The sequence below is a fragment of the Schistocerca americana genome, chromosome 3, assembly GCF_021461395.2.
Source record: "Schistocerca americana isolate TAMUIC-IGC-003095 chromosome 3, iqSchAmer2.1, whole genome shotgun sequence".
NCBI classification, from domain to species: Eukaryota; Metazoa; Arthropoda; class Insecta; order Orthoptera; family Acrididae; genus Schistocerca; species Schistocerca americana.
In genome coordinates this window covers 406987097-407002003 of record NC_060121.1, presented here as the reverse complement: position 1 = coordinate 407002003, position 14907 = coordinate 406987097, and the positions used below count along the sequence as shown (strand labels likewise).

Sequence of the window (14907 nt, the reverse complement as noted above, 5' to 3'; positions counted from 1 at the left end):
CTTTGGCAGTCAGTACAGGATTTGTGACAGTGTAGTGGGTGCAATAGTCAGTGCAGACCATTATCCATTGATTTTAATTTGTTGACTTCAGGAACCTTACAAAGAGATTGATACCAATTTAGTGGAAAGGTGCTGCTGCAGGTGGGATTAGTATCAGGGGACCCAGAGGTAATTGCTTTCATTATTGGTCTTTCTTAAAGTCACTGACATAGCGTCTAATGAATCAATAGACACACGGCCAGTGATTCCTGTGTCTGACTGTGCCTGGAGTCTTCACAAATCCAAGTTGACCAGAGGTTGGGACATCATCACAATACTCAGTGCAACTCCCCTAGATGAATTGGGATGATAAGCAACTATTTCCATCCTATCAGATCATAATTACTCTTACACAATGCTTCATCCATTAATTGGAATTTTCCTTTGGTTGTTCCTCCTCCTCCAAGGGTCCTATCATTTTCACCAGTGCTGGATCTTCGCTCTTTTCAATAGTAATGTCATTTAATGCAGGGATGCCTGAGATTTCAGCCACACTGCTGCATTCTGCCAAAGGATTTCCTCAAAAGTAGTTGATGTCCTTGTGTTTGCATCCGCTTTCATATACCACTGTGATATCTCACTCCTGAAGCCTCAGTCCCCATCGTGTCAGTGGACCTAATGGATCCTTCAGGCTAGTAAGCCAGTATAGAGATTTTTGCTCCATCACAACAGTGAATGATTTGCCTAGTAAATACACCCAGACTGTGTTGATGGTCCAAACAGCTGCAAGGCGCTCTTTCTTGATTTGTTGAAAAATTCTTAGTTTCTTTCAAGCAGTCTAGGGTGTCCTCACTGTGAGGCAATGGAGATACATTTTTCTTCATGATTTTGTTAGTCATCAGTAGTCGACACAGGAACGCCATGTGCCATCCTTCTTCACAAGAGCCACAGGAGAGGACTAAGGACTCCCTGAAGGTATAAGTGATGTCTTGCAGCATCTTCTCCACTTCCTCCCACATTATCCATTGTTTAGACAGCAGCACTCTATAGTAGTGGTGGCTAATCGATGGATGATCCAAAGTGTTGATATGTTTCACCACGGCAGCGTGTTTCACCACGGCAGCTTGTTCTGTCTGTTCTGCACCCATCATGTGAAAGCACCTAAAAACTGAGACATAGTATCTATCTCTCACTGATATTGTCTCTTGTTCAGACCAGATTCTATTGTCAGTAGCTTCCTCCCATGTATTGTCTCTGGGGAAATGGAGCAGCAATCTTCACCAGTGACATAACCTTTCAGGATGATTTGTAAAGGCTCATGAAAATTAGTGATCCAAAGTTCTTCTTGTCCATCTACGATGGTTACGGTTGCTGCTGGCATGTAGATTACTTTTTTGAGCCTGTGTAACTTTTCACAATTGACAAAAGCATGACAGGTAAACTGTGCATATCGACTGATGACTTGAACTAATCTTGTTTACAATGGTGGGACATCATCATCCTCAATAACAAACAACTGCTCAGAGCAATTTGTGTTTTGTGGGTGCTTGTTGGAAAGATTCATCAGTCTGGAGCTCTTGTCTTCCACAGTATATGACTACTTGTGATGCCTGCAAGCAGACCCATCTGAGAATAACACCATGACTACATTCTTTTAAAATGACAAATTTGGAAGGAAGTGTTCTGTCGTCTATAGTTATTCCTGCAAAAAATGTTCTGTTGACTAGACGTACTTCAAGGTTGCGACTTTCACCATAGTTGTTTCCATATAATGTAACAGCTTCTATAGCTGTCAATGGTTAGCATTCCGCATTACAGAAAGGGAAGTCCCAGAGTCAACTGGTGCCTGGGCACGTTGGGCATCGACAGTGATGTCAATGAGAGTACCTGACATCTTGGTGACCATCATCCTTGGAGATTTTGAGAATCTGTGGTGAACTCACTTCCTTAGATGGTCACATCCATTTAGTTTACCTGAAGGTAGGTGAGCGGCTGGTACTTCTGTACGGCACCTGAAAATAACTGTGACAGGGTGGGAAATGACCTCGACCTGGGTACGGCACTAGCCTTCATCCCACAGGTCAACTACAATTGTCTGCAATTGACAGATGTGAACAGGACAGTTGTGGTGCTTGATGTCTTGCCATGAAACCATGCCTGTGTCTCTTTTTCCAACCTCCAAATGTCTTCTGCTGGGTGTTATATGTTGTGGAGTAGTTGGTTGTACCATATGAGAGCTTGTACACCACCCTCTGGCAATTACAGTGTAGTTCTTGTTTCACCCTGACCTGTGAAGGACATGGCTATACAGAATTGCAACTTCCAGTTTACTGCCACAGTTGTGAAATTGTCTAGCTCCAAGGTCACACCCTCATATTCACCTGCTATGGGTGCACACCATACCAACAAACCTTCACCTGCTCCAGCTAAATGACATGACTCACAAAAAGAAAGATGGAAATCTAAAAAGGAGTGTTCCCAAGATGACTTTCTGTGCACATCTAGCCAGCCAACATCTGTTTCTGCACTTGACTGTCACACCAAGATTGTAAACAGTCAAACAAAGGCAAACAATCTTCCCCTTCTGCACCTCAGCGTTCTTCTTCGACGATGTCACAATGGGTACCCTCACCGTGCTGACCTCTGTTTCATCAGGATGCACTGCCAACAACCAGTCTGCTGGTGAACCAAAGGTGAATACAGACACCTGTATCATACTAATGGTCCAGAAACCTCCAGCCTCTGAAACTCGTCATTGTGCATGTTTGAAATTTGGCACTTGGCAGCCACCACATTGACTGCCCCCTTATTTGACCCATCTCCTGTTTGTCATTGGGTATGGTCATTCTCCAATGGTACATTTGTGGCATCAGCTTGAATCGAGTTGAATTATAGCTCCTCTTGCAATCATAGTGTCCAGTTTTTTTTTCCGCCTCCAGGAAACAAAATTACACCCTCACGATCACTTTCACCTCCCTTACTTCACTTCAGTCCATGTTGACCTCCCCCTTAAGGTGGAGACTCCAGCTCATGGGGGAGTCATGTTGCTCACTCGTGATGATGTCAATAGTCACACTTTCCTCGCACACCCAGCATCAGGCTGTTACTGTCCATCTTTCCCTTCCTGGTTTCACCATCTCTCTTTGCAATGCCTCTTCACCCTTTTCTTCTGCTGTCACCTGGACAGACATTTTTCAACTTATTGCTCAACTTCCTCCTCCCTTTCTGCTACTCAGCGGCTTCAGGCTCTTGTCTAGTAGATATCTTCAATCAGTTCAATTTAATTTGTTTGAACATGGGTACACCCACATTCCTTTCCAATTCCAGCACTTCTTTTCCCACACCTTTTGATCTGTACTGCCCAGATTGCTCGTCATCTTGAGTGTTCAGTTATCTCTGATACACACTTGAGTGACCATTTCCCCAGTGTCATTTGTTTGTTAATGCCTATCCCATGTGTGCGTCAAACCAACTGACAGCTTTCCAAAGTTGACTGGCAGATCTATTCCTCACTGGCCACTTTCAGTGAACACCTTTCCCTTCCATTGATGATCAGGTAGAATACCTTACAAACGCTATCCTTACTGCCGCAGAATTTTCCACACCTCTCACCTCGCGTCATTGCAATGTGTCCCCTTCCCCTGGTGGACAGAGGCATGCTGCGATGCAATCCACAACGGAGATGACCTTTTGTGTTTTTAAACGCCATCCCACGATGGCAATCTATATCCATTATAAACAGCTAGGTATGCAATGTTGCCACAGTTTCAGCAAGAGCGAACAAGCTATTTGGCTTTCTTTTCAAAGTTTTTTTAACAGTTTTACTCCCTCTTCTACTGTTTGGGGTGATCTCCATTGGCTTTCAGGAACTGCAGTTTAGACACTCTTGATATCTCCAACAGCTTGTGTCAATATCCTGAAGACATTTCAAGTTCCACCCACTACTGTCCTGCCTTCTTCCCTCTGAAAAGGGTGGGGGAGGCAAGGATGACATCTTTCTCCTCCCAGAATTGTGAATATTACAATACTGATTTTACTATGAGAGGGCTTAAACATGCATTGTCTCGGTCATCCGATCCAGGACCAGATGGCATTCACATTCTGATGTTACAACACCTATCACCTGAGGGTCTACACTTTCTCCTCCATACATTTAACTGCATTTGGACATATGGCACATTTCCCAGTTGCTGGTATGAGGCCATTGTCATTTCCATATCTAAGCCTGGTAGGGACATACACCTTCCTTCCAGCTACCATCCAATTTGTCTCACCAGTAGTGTCTGCAAGGTGATGGAACATACGATTACTGGTTGGCTGGTATGGTGATTCAAGTCTCAGAATCTCCTCACTAATGCAAAATGTGCATTCCATAGGCACTGCTCTGCAGTTGATCATCTTGTCACCTTGTCAGCTCATATTACGAAAAACTTTTTATGGAAGTGCCAAACTGTGGCCGTGTTTTTAATTTGGAGTGGGTGTATGACACCTGCTGGAGGGTGAGTGTCATGTATCATGGATGAGTGGAGCCCCTTTTTATCCAGGTACATGTGGGCTCGGCTCTGTTGGTGACTTTTATTCAAGAGAACAGAGTGCCTCAGGATTCTGTGCTCAGCATCGTCTTACTTGCAATAGCCATTAACCATACTATGGATTATTTCCTGCCAGCTATCTCAGGCTCTCTTTTTGTTGATAATTTTGCAATCTATTGCAGCTCTCAACAAATCTGTCTACTTGATTGTCATACTCAGTGGTATGGTTTAGTTGTGGAGCATCAACAATGACTTGCAATTTTCCATTGGCAAGACTGTTTGTAAGAACTTTTGGCAGTGCCAGTAGTTTCTTCCCCCATCTCTATACCTTGGCTCATTTTTTCTTCTGTTTGTTGACAGAATGAAATTCCTGGGACTCATGTTTGATAGGAAACACTGTTGGTCTTCACACATCTCTTTCCTGGCAGGTCATTGTACTTGCTCCCTCAGTGTTCTAGGTGTTTTATGTAGTACCGTGTGGGGAGTGGATTGGACCACCCTCCTCCCTTTATACTGGTCCCTTGACCACTCGAAACCGGATTATGGATGTATCATATATTCATCTGCACGTCCATCTATCTCATGTTGTCTTAACACCATCTACTACTGTGGGATATGTTTAGCCGCTGGTGCCTTCTATACTAGTCCCATTGAGTGTCTTTATGCTGAGGATGCTGACTTACCATTGTCCTACTGGTGGGATGTTCTCGTCATTCATTATGTGAGCCATCTGTCTTCTGTGGCTGATCACCCAGCCTGCACTCACTTTTATTGATGATTCCGTTGACTGTGCTCATCTTTTCTGTTGCTTCCCAGGATCCACTTTTCTTTCTTTCTTGCTGCTTTGATAGCTTTGCTTTACACTCTCTGACATGTTTCCCTTGAATGTGAGCTCTTCACTGCCCTGGCTTTGTGCCAAGGTACATTTCCATTTTGGACTTCATCGCTTCCTAAAGGATACTACTCCTGGCCTGGTATATCGCAGTGACTTTCTCGCCCTTTGCACACACCTTGGGGACAGTGTCTTCATGTAGAGTGATGGTTCAAAGACTGACCATGGTTTTGGGTGTGCCTTGTTACCTGGCGGTGACCATTTTCAATATCTGTTTCTTCACCAGTGCTTGAGTTTTTACTGCGGATTTCTACACCCTGTATCAGGCCACCCAGTACATCCAGCAACATGGCCTTCCAAATTGTGCCATCTGCCCAGATTCTCTCAGTGCTCTTTGGAGCCTTCGCATGCTGTACTCGGTCCATCCTTTAGTACCACGGATCCAAGAACGCTTCCACTGGCATATTGTAGGGGGAGCCAGCGTGGTGTTCCTGTGGGTTCCTGATCACGTCGACTTGCTGGGGAGTGAGGCTGCTGATGCTGCTGCAAAGGCTGCAACTGTCCTCCCTCAGCCTGCTGGTCATTATGTTCTCTCATGATTTTTGTGTCACTGTCTGTTGGCATGTAGTATCTGTTTGGAATGCACAATGGTCTCCTCCCCAGGGGAACAAACTCTGGGTTATTAAATCTCTCCCAATAGTGTGGTCGACTTCCTCTCAGCCCTCATGTTATGAGGAGGTCATTTTAGCCTGGTTAGGTATAGGACACTGTCATTTTAGTTACTGCCATGTATGAAGTGGTGACCTTGCCCCACTCTGTGCTTACTGCTGTTGACCGTTGACAGTGTGACACTTTCTGATCTGGTGCCCATTTTTTAACTGTTTACATTTACATCTATATTTGCCGTCTCCTTTGTTAGATGTTTTAGCAGATTAGCAGATGACATGTGATCTGTTGATCTTGTTTTACTTTTTATTTGTTGTAGTGGCATAGCAAAGCAAATTTCATCCCCACCCCCCTCTCCCTACACCCCCATGGGGACCTCTGCCATCTCATGGATTTTTTGAGAAATTTTCCCCAGGGAAGTCCTTGTCCTTAGCTGCTCCTCTTTTAAAGTTGCTTGATTGTGTTTTTGCCTTTTTTGCTAAAGGTTTTTATTTAGTACTTGTTTTATCTTTGGTTATGATAGCAGCCCTTATGACCTTATCAGTTTTGTGCCCTAAAGCACCAACCAACCATTCCATTGGGCGCTGGTCTTTAGTTGTTTTTTTACTAAGCAGACTAGCTGCTAATTTTTGACAAATATTTTCTTCGGTTCAGCCTAGAATTTATCCCAACTATTGAGCTTCTCTTCATTGTTGTCAAACCTCTGCTGGACTGTGCCATCCAAGTAATCATACACATTTGCTGAACACATTGTGTCAGCTCATTTTTGTATTTGGCAGCTTTGTCAAATCATTTCAGTCACTTAATTGGTCTTGACAAGCATCTACAGAAAACACTGATGGATGCCTGGTTTGCATTTGACTTACTGCTATTTTGAAATTGTTCTGTCTCCTGAATATACTGCTTGTATTCTTGTTCCTGTCCGTGTAGACGATGGCTTTTTAATTGCCTAATTGGAGGCACGGCAATGAAGATATTTTGAAGTACCTGATGTCTCCACCAAACAATGCCATGCCAAAACCACAATAAAGCCCATATCTGAACACAGTGTCATCAGTGAAGTATAACACTGAACATACATTTGTTTCTAACATCAGCACACAGCCAGAACACAACTAATCCCTCAGATGGAGAGGGCAGCTATTTATACAAACATCAGATATTTCAGATTATGCAAACATTACACCAAGATATTTCATGAATCTTCCAGAAATGTAAATACTAAGTAACAAAATAACTGCTGCTGGTCGAGTTTGAACTGGCAACTCACAGCAAAGCAGCCAGTGACACTGACTGTTACGTCGTACTGCATGCACCACAGCTCAAGACCTTATTAGCTTGCATGCATCAAGATCAGTCTGTTTGACATGCGCAGTTTCCTGTGATGCTGCCACAGTCCATCTACCCTTCAGTTAATCTGTGTGGATATGGGAAGTCTATCCTTCTTATTAATAAGGCTTCTGACATTATGATAGTAGAAACTAAATACATTTTCTTTTACATCCATGGTTTTGTCTGAGGTGTAGCATTTTGTTTTGTTAGTAGCTGGTTCAACTGTAACTGTATTCATTTTGCAGCTCTGCTGTTTGGATGAATTTACTCCAAAAAAGGCGTAGAGAAATCTTAAAAAATGAGTGGGTTAAGATGGATATTGCTTTGGCCAGACTGGATGCTTTTGGCAATTAGAAGAGCATGCAGCCTCTCGCCAGGAGTATTCACATGTATAAAATGCTGTGTGTAATGTGACTACTAGTGGAACTGCATCAGTGCGTTTATTGGAGGGAGAAATGAGATGAATTAGCTGTGCTGTTGGCTGCCAAAGCTAACGTTAAAGAAATGAGAAATACAGATAGAATTATTGGCAGTGATGCAACTTAATAAATAAATATGAAAAATTGACAAACAAAAGGCAGCTTAAATGTCTCAGGTGAGGTGGATTTGGTCATATTAAAGAAATGTGTCCAGATGTTTATCAAAAACAAAAAAGTGCCCTAAACAAAATAAACCTAAACTTCGTGATCAGGCTTTCATTGGTGAAGTAATGAATGCAGAATTGTGTGAAGATTCAAGATTGCTGATTGTGGAGTGATGAATCACATGGCTAAGGAAACTGAGTGGTACCCATCATATAAAAAGTTTTCAAAAATGCAGATATGAATGAGCAACTTGTAATTCAGAGCAAATGTTATGGAACAAACTCAAACCATGTTGCTAGCACAGGGTTTTCCTAAGCTTTTGTATGCCGTGGTAAACATGGTATTTGTGTTAAATGGAACTGGTACTAGTCATGTGAATGGCAGAATACCCTAACAGGTGTGGATTGGAAAGGCAGTATGGCTGTAGCGATCTCAGTGATCGATGTATTAGTCATGGACAATGAAACCTAATTAACATCTAATATCATTAAGGTCACTTTGTCCTACCTGTTTGGTACATGCTTTTCTATTATGACATGCTTTTGTAGATGTTAAATTATTGTGAAATTTATGTGAGTTATTCAAGACAGTGTTTCATTTGGTAAGAGTAAGTGTGCACTTACCTTACAAGCTAAAAATTTTGCAGTGGTAAACCTGTAAAGTGAATGCAAGAATGTTCAGAAGTGCTACTTCAATGGCTAATCTCCGTGCTTGCACTGACTTCAAACAAGAGCAAACACAGTAGAGCATGCCAATCGTATAGCACTCTAAGCCAGGTTCATCAACCATCAGTACTTTGGGCTCCTTCCAACATCAACACAAAGTAGGACTCTCAGTCCTACTGAACAGGTGGCAGCTGTCAAAGTGGAGGCTGCATGTGGTGGAGGAAAGTGGATAGGGTGTCCTCACCCTCGATCCAGGTCACAAAGATGTCATCGATGAATCTGAACCAGGTGAGGGGTTTAGGATTGTGGGCGTTTAGTAAGGATCCCTCTACATGGTCCATGAATGGGTTGGCATAGGATGGTGCCACGCGGGTGCCCATAGCCGTACCCTGGACTTGTTTACAGGTAATTCCTTCAAAAGAGAAGTAATTGTGGATGAGGATATAGTTGGTCATGGTGACTAGAAAGGAGGTTGTTGGTTTGGAATCCATTGGGCATAGGGATAGGTAGTGTTCAACAGTGGTGAGGCCATGGGTATTAAGGACATTAGTGTAAAGGGAGGTGGCATCAATAGTGATGAGCAGGGCACCATGTGGTAGAGGGACAGGAACCATGGAGAGTTGGTGGAGGATGTGGTTGGTATTTTATATAGGAGGGTGCGTTCCGGGTAATAGGCTGAAAGTGTTGGTCTAAGAGAGCAGAGATTCTCTCAGTGGGGGCACAGTAACTGGCCACAATGGGGCATCCTGGGTGGTTGGCTTTATGGACATTAGGAAGCATGTAGAAGGTAAGAGTGCGTGGAGTGGTAGGGATGAGCAGCGAGATGGACTCCCAGCAGAGGTTCCGGGATGGGCCTAAGGATTTGAGGAGAGACTGGAGATTTTGCTGTATTTCTGGAATATGGTCACTATGGCAAGGTTTGTACATGGATGTATCTGATAGCTGATGGAATCCTACTGTCAGATAATCCATGCTGTTCAGAACAACAACAGTGGAGCGTTTGTCTGCAGGTAGGACCATCATGTCAGGTTCAGTTTTTAGATAGTGGTCTGCAGTTCTTTCCACAGGTGTAAGGTTAGTTTGCATGTTGAGAGATGTGCAGAATGATGGTGAAGCAAGGTTCGAGGATATGAAATTCTGGAAAATTAACAATGGATGATTTTGGGGCAGTGGGGGTGGATCACAGTGATCACATGTCAAACCTTCCCAATGGCAGACAGATTCCAAACCAACAACCTCCCTCCTAGTCACCATGACCAACTATATCCTCACCCACAATTACTTCTCCTTTGAAGGCATTACCTGTAAACAAATCCAGGGTACAGCTATGGGCACCTGCATGGCACCATCCTTTGCCAACCCATTTGAAATGTGTATTCTTATAGGACAACCATCAAGGGAGTTCCACCCAATAATATCCAAACAGCAGGCTCTGTACACAATTTATTAAATTGCCAATACTAATCTCTTTTAAATAACAACAAATTCATATAACTTACAAAACTTAACAAATGGTTAAAGAGTGAGCTTTAAAAACAATAACAGTGGCTTGCCACCATAAAATCAAGAACCTTTTGTAATAGTGCTTTTAGAGTTTACCCAAAAGACAAAATCCAATAATAAGTTAACTTGGAATTACAATTTAAAATGATTTATATAAAAAAACTTTGAGAAAGATAATGGCGTTTGGCACCATAAAATGAAATAAATGCAACACACAACCATTAAATATAATAACAAAATAATAATTTGATACAACCAAAAGGCGAGGGCAACTCCCAACGCAATCACAGACGAGCGAGCTCTCAACACCTTGGAGCCTTCCCACTAGAAATGGTCCCCAAAATAAACCGCTGAGAGCTCCCCGACATGCCTCCCACAACTGCCCATCACTTACACACCTTGGTTATGTTCTGTAAAACACGACAGATAATATCAACACAACATAAAATACAAAAATACAGTATAACATCCCGACAGCACATGATAACCACGGCACCATTAATTCGGACGCTCTTAATAAGTGCCGGAAGCCAACACACACAAATCTCAAACAATTCTCGCTTCTTAAAACGAAAAATAAAAGCCAAGCGCACATGAATAGTCAAACCACAGTCTTAGAAGTGCCTTAACGACACCAAATGCGACTATTCCACCAAGTTAATAATAACACAGTAAAAAAATAAAAAAAATAAAAACAGAACATACCACTAAATGCTGTTACACAACCAAATTGATGAGATTGTGTTGTTCAGGTCCCAGAAGACCACATATACCAAGCAGCAGTAATTCACTATGTATATACGGTACAAAACTGCCCTTCTTAGGCAGACTTTACCTAACACATCGACTGCTAAATGTACCATACACGAACGCAACTCTGGGCAGGACTCCAGTTGAGCAAATAAATCAGTACCAACAAATATCGTAACGAGCCACACACACAGCAAAAAGTTCCAACAACACCATCCCACATCAGAAAAGTTCAGAATTGCTGCTGGAGCTTCCAGGGAAAACCTGAAGAGCCAACCGAGCCCACACCCTAACCTGGCAGACGACTCCAAAATTCAGCAACTAGTTGTCTCTGGGCCAGAGTATCACAGGACCCCACCGGACCTCCACATCAGACAGGCAGGAAGAACAAGTATGCCGACTCCAATTAATCACCACCGCATGGCCAGCACTGTGGCGAGTCACCTCCACCCCAGACCACTCTGCTCATATTGCGAGGCACAACAACCTTAGCGCTAGTCACTAGCAGGTCAGGCAGAGCGAACTTCACATTCCGTCCAATACCCAGAAAACCCACTACCCTCTCGCTTTCCGCCGGCCACTGCAAACACATGCCAGTGACGTCATAGCAAATCGCCACCGGAGTGCCACCCGCACCAGGACAGCGAACTATATTCGATTACAGTGCGCGCTCTGAACAAGATCACAGGATAGCGGCACGCGCCATATCACCATTCATGGACTATGTAGAGAGTTCCCTCCTAAACACCCACAGTCTTGAAACCCCCTCATCTGGTTCAGATTCATTGATAATCTCTTTGTGACTTGGATCAAGGGTAAGGACACCCTATCCACTTTCCTCCAGAACCTCAACAGATTCTCTGCCATTTGCTTCACCTGGTTGTACTCAACCCAACAAACCGCCTTCCTAGATGTTGAGCTACAAGAGTACCTCTGTCCATATCAAACCTACTAACCACATGCAATACCTCCACTTCGACAGCTGCCACCTGTTTGGTACCAATAAGTTTGTTCCATACAACCTAGCCACTCATGATCATTGCATCTGCAGTGATGAGCAGTCCCTCTCAAAAAAATACTGAGGGCCTCAATGAGGCCTTCACAGACCGTAATTATCTTCCCAACCTTGTACAAAACAGAACACACATTTCACGTGCGTTATCTTTCCAGTCTCCCACAACCTCCCAAAGTCTCACTGTCTGGCCATGGAGGACCATTTCCCTCATAACTCAGTACCACCCAGGATTGGAGCAACTGAATTACATTCTCTGCCAGGGTTTCGACTATCTCTCATCGTGCCCTGAAATGAGAAATGTCTTGCCCACTATCCTTTCCACCCCTCCCACAATGGTATTCTGCCATCCACCAAACCTACACAATATACCCATCCATCCCTATACAACACCCAGCTCCCAATCCCTTACCTCATGGCTCACATCTATTACAGAATAGACCTAGATGCAAGACCTGTCCCATACATCCTCCCACCACCACCTACTCCAGTCCGGTCACAAACATCACCTACCCTATCAAAGGCAGGGCTACCAGTGACACCAGTCATGTAATCTACAAGCCAAGCTGCATCTACTGTGCAGCATTCTCTGTGGACATGACAACCAACAAGCTGTCTGTCCGCATGAATGGCCACTGACAAACTGTGGCCAAGAAACAATTGGACCACCCTATAGCCCAGTACGCTGCCCAACATGACTTCCTTCATTTCAGTGACTGCTTCACAGCCTGTGCCATATGGATCCTTCCCACCAACACCAGCTTTTCTGAATTGTGCAGCTGGGAACTCTCCCTGCAGTATATTGTATGTTCCAATAACCTTCCTGTCTTCACCCTTCGTTAGTTATTTTTCTCACCCATCCAGCTCCTTAATTATTTCCATTACAGCACTACACAGCTCTCGTTCCACCAATGCACACAGTCTTTTTACTTATCTCCTTTTCCACAACATCCCCCCCCAAGTCCCCTGCCCTGCGCCTAACCTCCCGACTGCACCTAGTTGCCCTACCCTCTCTCCACTTCATCCTTTCATGCTCCCCAGTGGCACCTGAGTGTCTCCATCCCTAGCCTGCTATCTTTCCCCCTCCTCGTCCCAGCCTCCTCCTTACCCCCATGCAGTTGCTTACTGCCATCATGCATTGCTGCTGTTGCTCGCAGTTTGGCTTCAGCAGCCAGAGGCTGCAGTCCTTTGTGTGTATGTGTGTGTATGTGTGTGTGTGTGTGTGTGTGTGTGTGTGATCTATTTTAGACGAAGGCCATGATGGCGAGAAGCTTATATTGTGAGAATCTTTTTGCTGGGACTATCTGCGAATCAGCATCTCCGCTATATGGCAACTTTCCCTTTCATAATATTGTTTTATTCCATCATGGATTCTTCATTGTTTGATTTTCAAATTTTGTATGTGTTTATAGCACAGGTTACAGTAGGTTACTGACTGATAATAATTAGCACACTATACAGAATTAGTTGCTGACCTCTGATTATTATTATTATTATTATTATTATTATTATTATTATTATGTACCTTGACATAAAGGTTGACATTCATGACATAATCTGTGGAACATGATGATTAAATGAGTAAGTGTTGGTTGCCCCTTGAATAATGATCTGCAAAGGAAAATCGATAAAGAAAATAATTTAAAAAAATTTTTGAATGTTTGTATTAATAAAAATTTCAACTGGAAAGTATATATTACAGACAGTTTTAAATGTCTTAAGTGTAGCTGTAGTAGTTACTGCCAGAAATCAGTCACCATTAAACAGCTACAGCATTGTTGACAAATGGAAACAAAAATGTAATTTTTGGGAACATTTCTTGTGGGGAAACAGCGGTCGGACTAAAAGTATTTTAAAAATGGATTAAAAACACAATGGTTACCGGTTTAGGTCAGTATGTGATGATCCTGAGACTTTTATACTGAAATATGAACACAGAATGGATTTAAAGGGTTATGTGGTAGTAGTAGTAACATGTAAAATTCATCATACATAAAAAAAATATTAAAAGAAGAAAGTGTATCCATGTTGATAGGCGGTGGTTATGAACAGGGTGAAATTCAATTGCTAAGGAGAGCAATGTAGTTATTGCCTAAATATGCAATGCTCCACCCACTGCATACCAAATCAGGCATACAGGACATAAAACAGTTGTTACAGTAAGGTTTTATCAGAATAATAACATGAGTGCTAGTAAGAAACATATTTATTTCTTAATTTGTTATTGGCTTTCATGTAACTTTCCTGTGTATGCCTTGCTGTAACTACTGTTTTACATCCTGTATGCCTTATTGTCTGTTACTGATCTAATTCCGTATGCAGTGGACAGAACACTGCATATTTAAGCAACAGCTATGTTCCTCGCTGTAGCAGATGTCATTCGCTCCGTTCTCCACCACTGCCTACCATCGTGGGTATAATTTCTTCTTTTAATATTTGTTGTGTATAATGTATTTTATATGTTACCACTATTATCAGATATCTCTCTAAATCCATTCCGTGTTTGTATTTCAGTATAAAGGTCTGAGGGCAGTCACATACTGACTGAAACCAGTAATCACTGAAATAAAAGTTTTATCTCAGTCCAAACTGTTTGTAATCCATTTTTAAAGGGGAGAAAAATGACATTTAATGTCCATTTCTTACCTTTAGAATTGCTTGAAAAAGAGTGCAATGGGACGAAAACCTTTGACGATGATATACTTGTAGGTAATGCTTATATGCCGCATAAAATAATGTACACAGAATAGAAGTGTACAGAATCCATTTTTTCCTATCAACATGAATACACATTCATAAATGAACACTGCTAACTCAACAGTGAGAATAACTTCAAAGCTATCTCTTGTACCACCAGATGTAACACATATCCTTGTTAGTTGCTGGATTGCTTATTTTCACACAGCCTATCCCTCACCCCCTCAGTACAGAGCACCTGGAATGTAAATGTAAGGAACTTTAAACTTAATTGGCTGATCGACTCTTGTATGGACTGCTGGCCATGGCGTCAGTGCAACTGCTGGACACGGTGATTGTGAGTCTGCTGGCTGAA

General features: G+C 42.7%; 1 protein-coding gene across 1 annotated transcript in view; it reads left to right on the top strand.

Annotated features, from left to right (window-relative positions):
• LOC124605222 (cyclic GMP-AMP synthase-like) overlaps positions 1 to 14907 on the top strand; it is a 207608-nt gene that overhangs the window by 104758 nt on the left and 87943 nt on the right. The gene's annotated exons all lie outside the window — the stretch shown is intronic.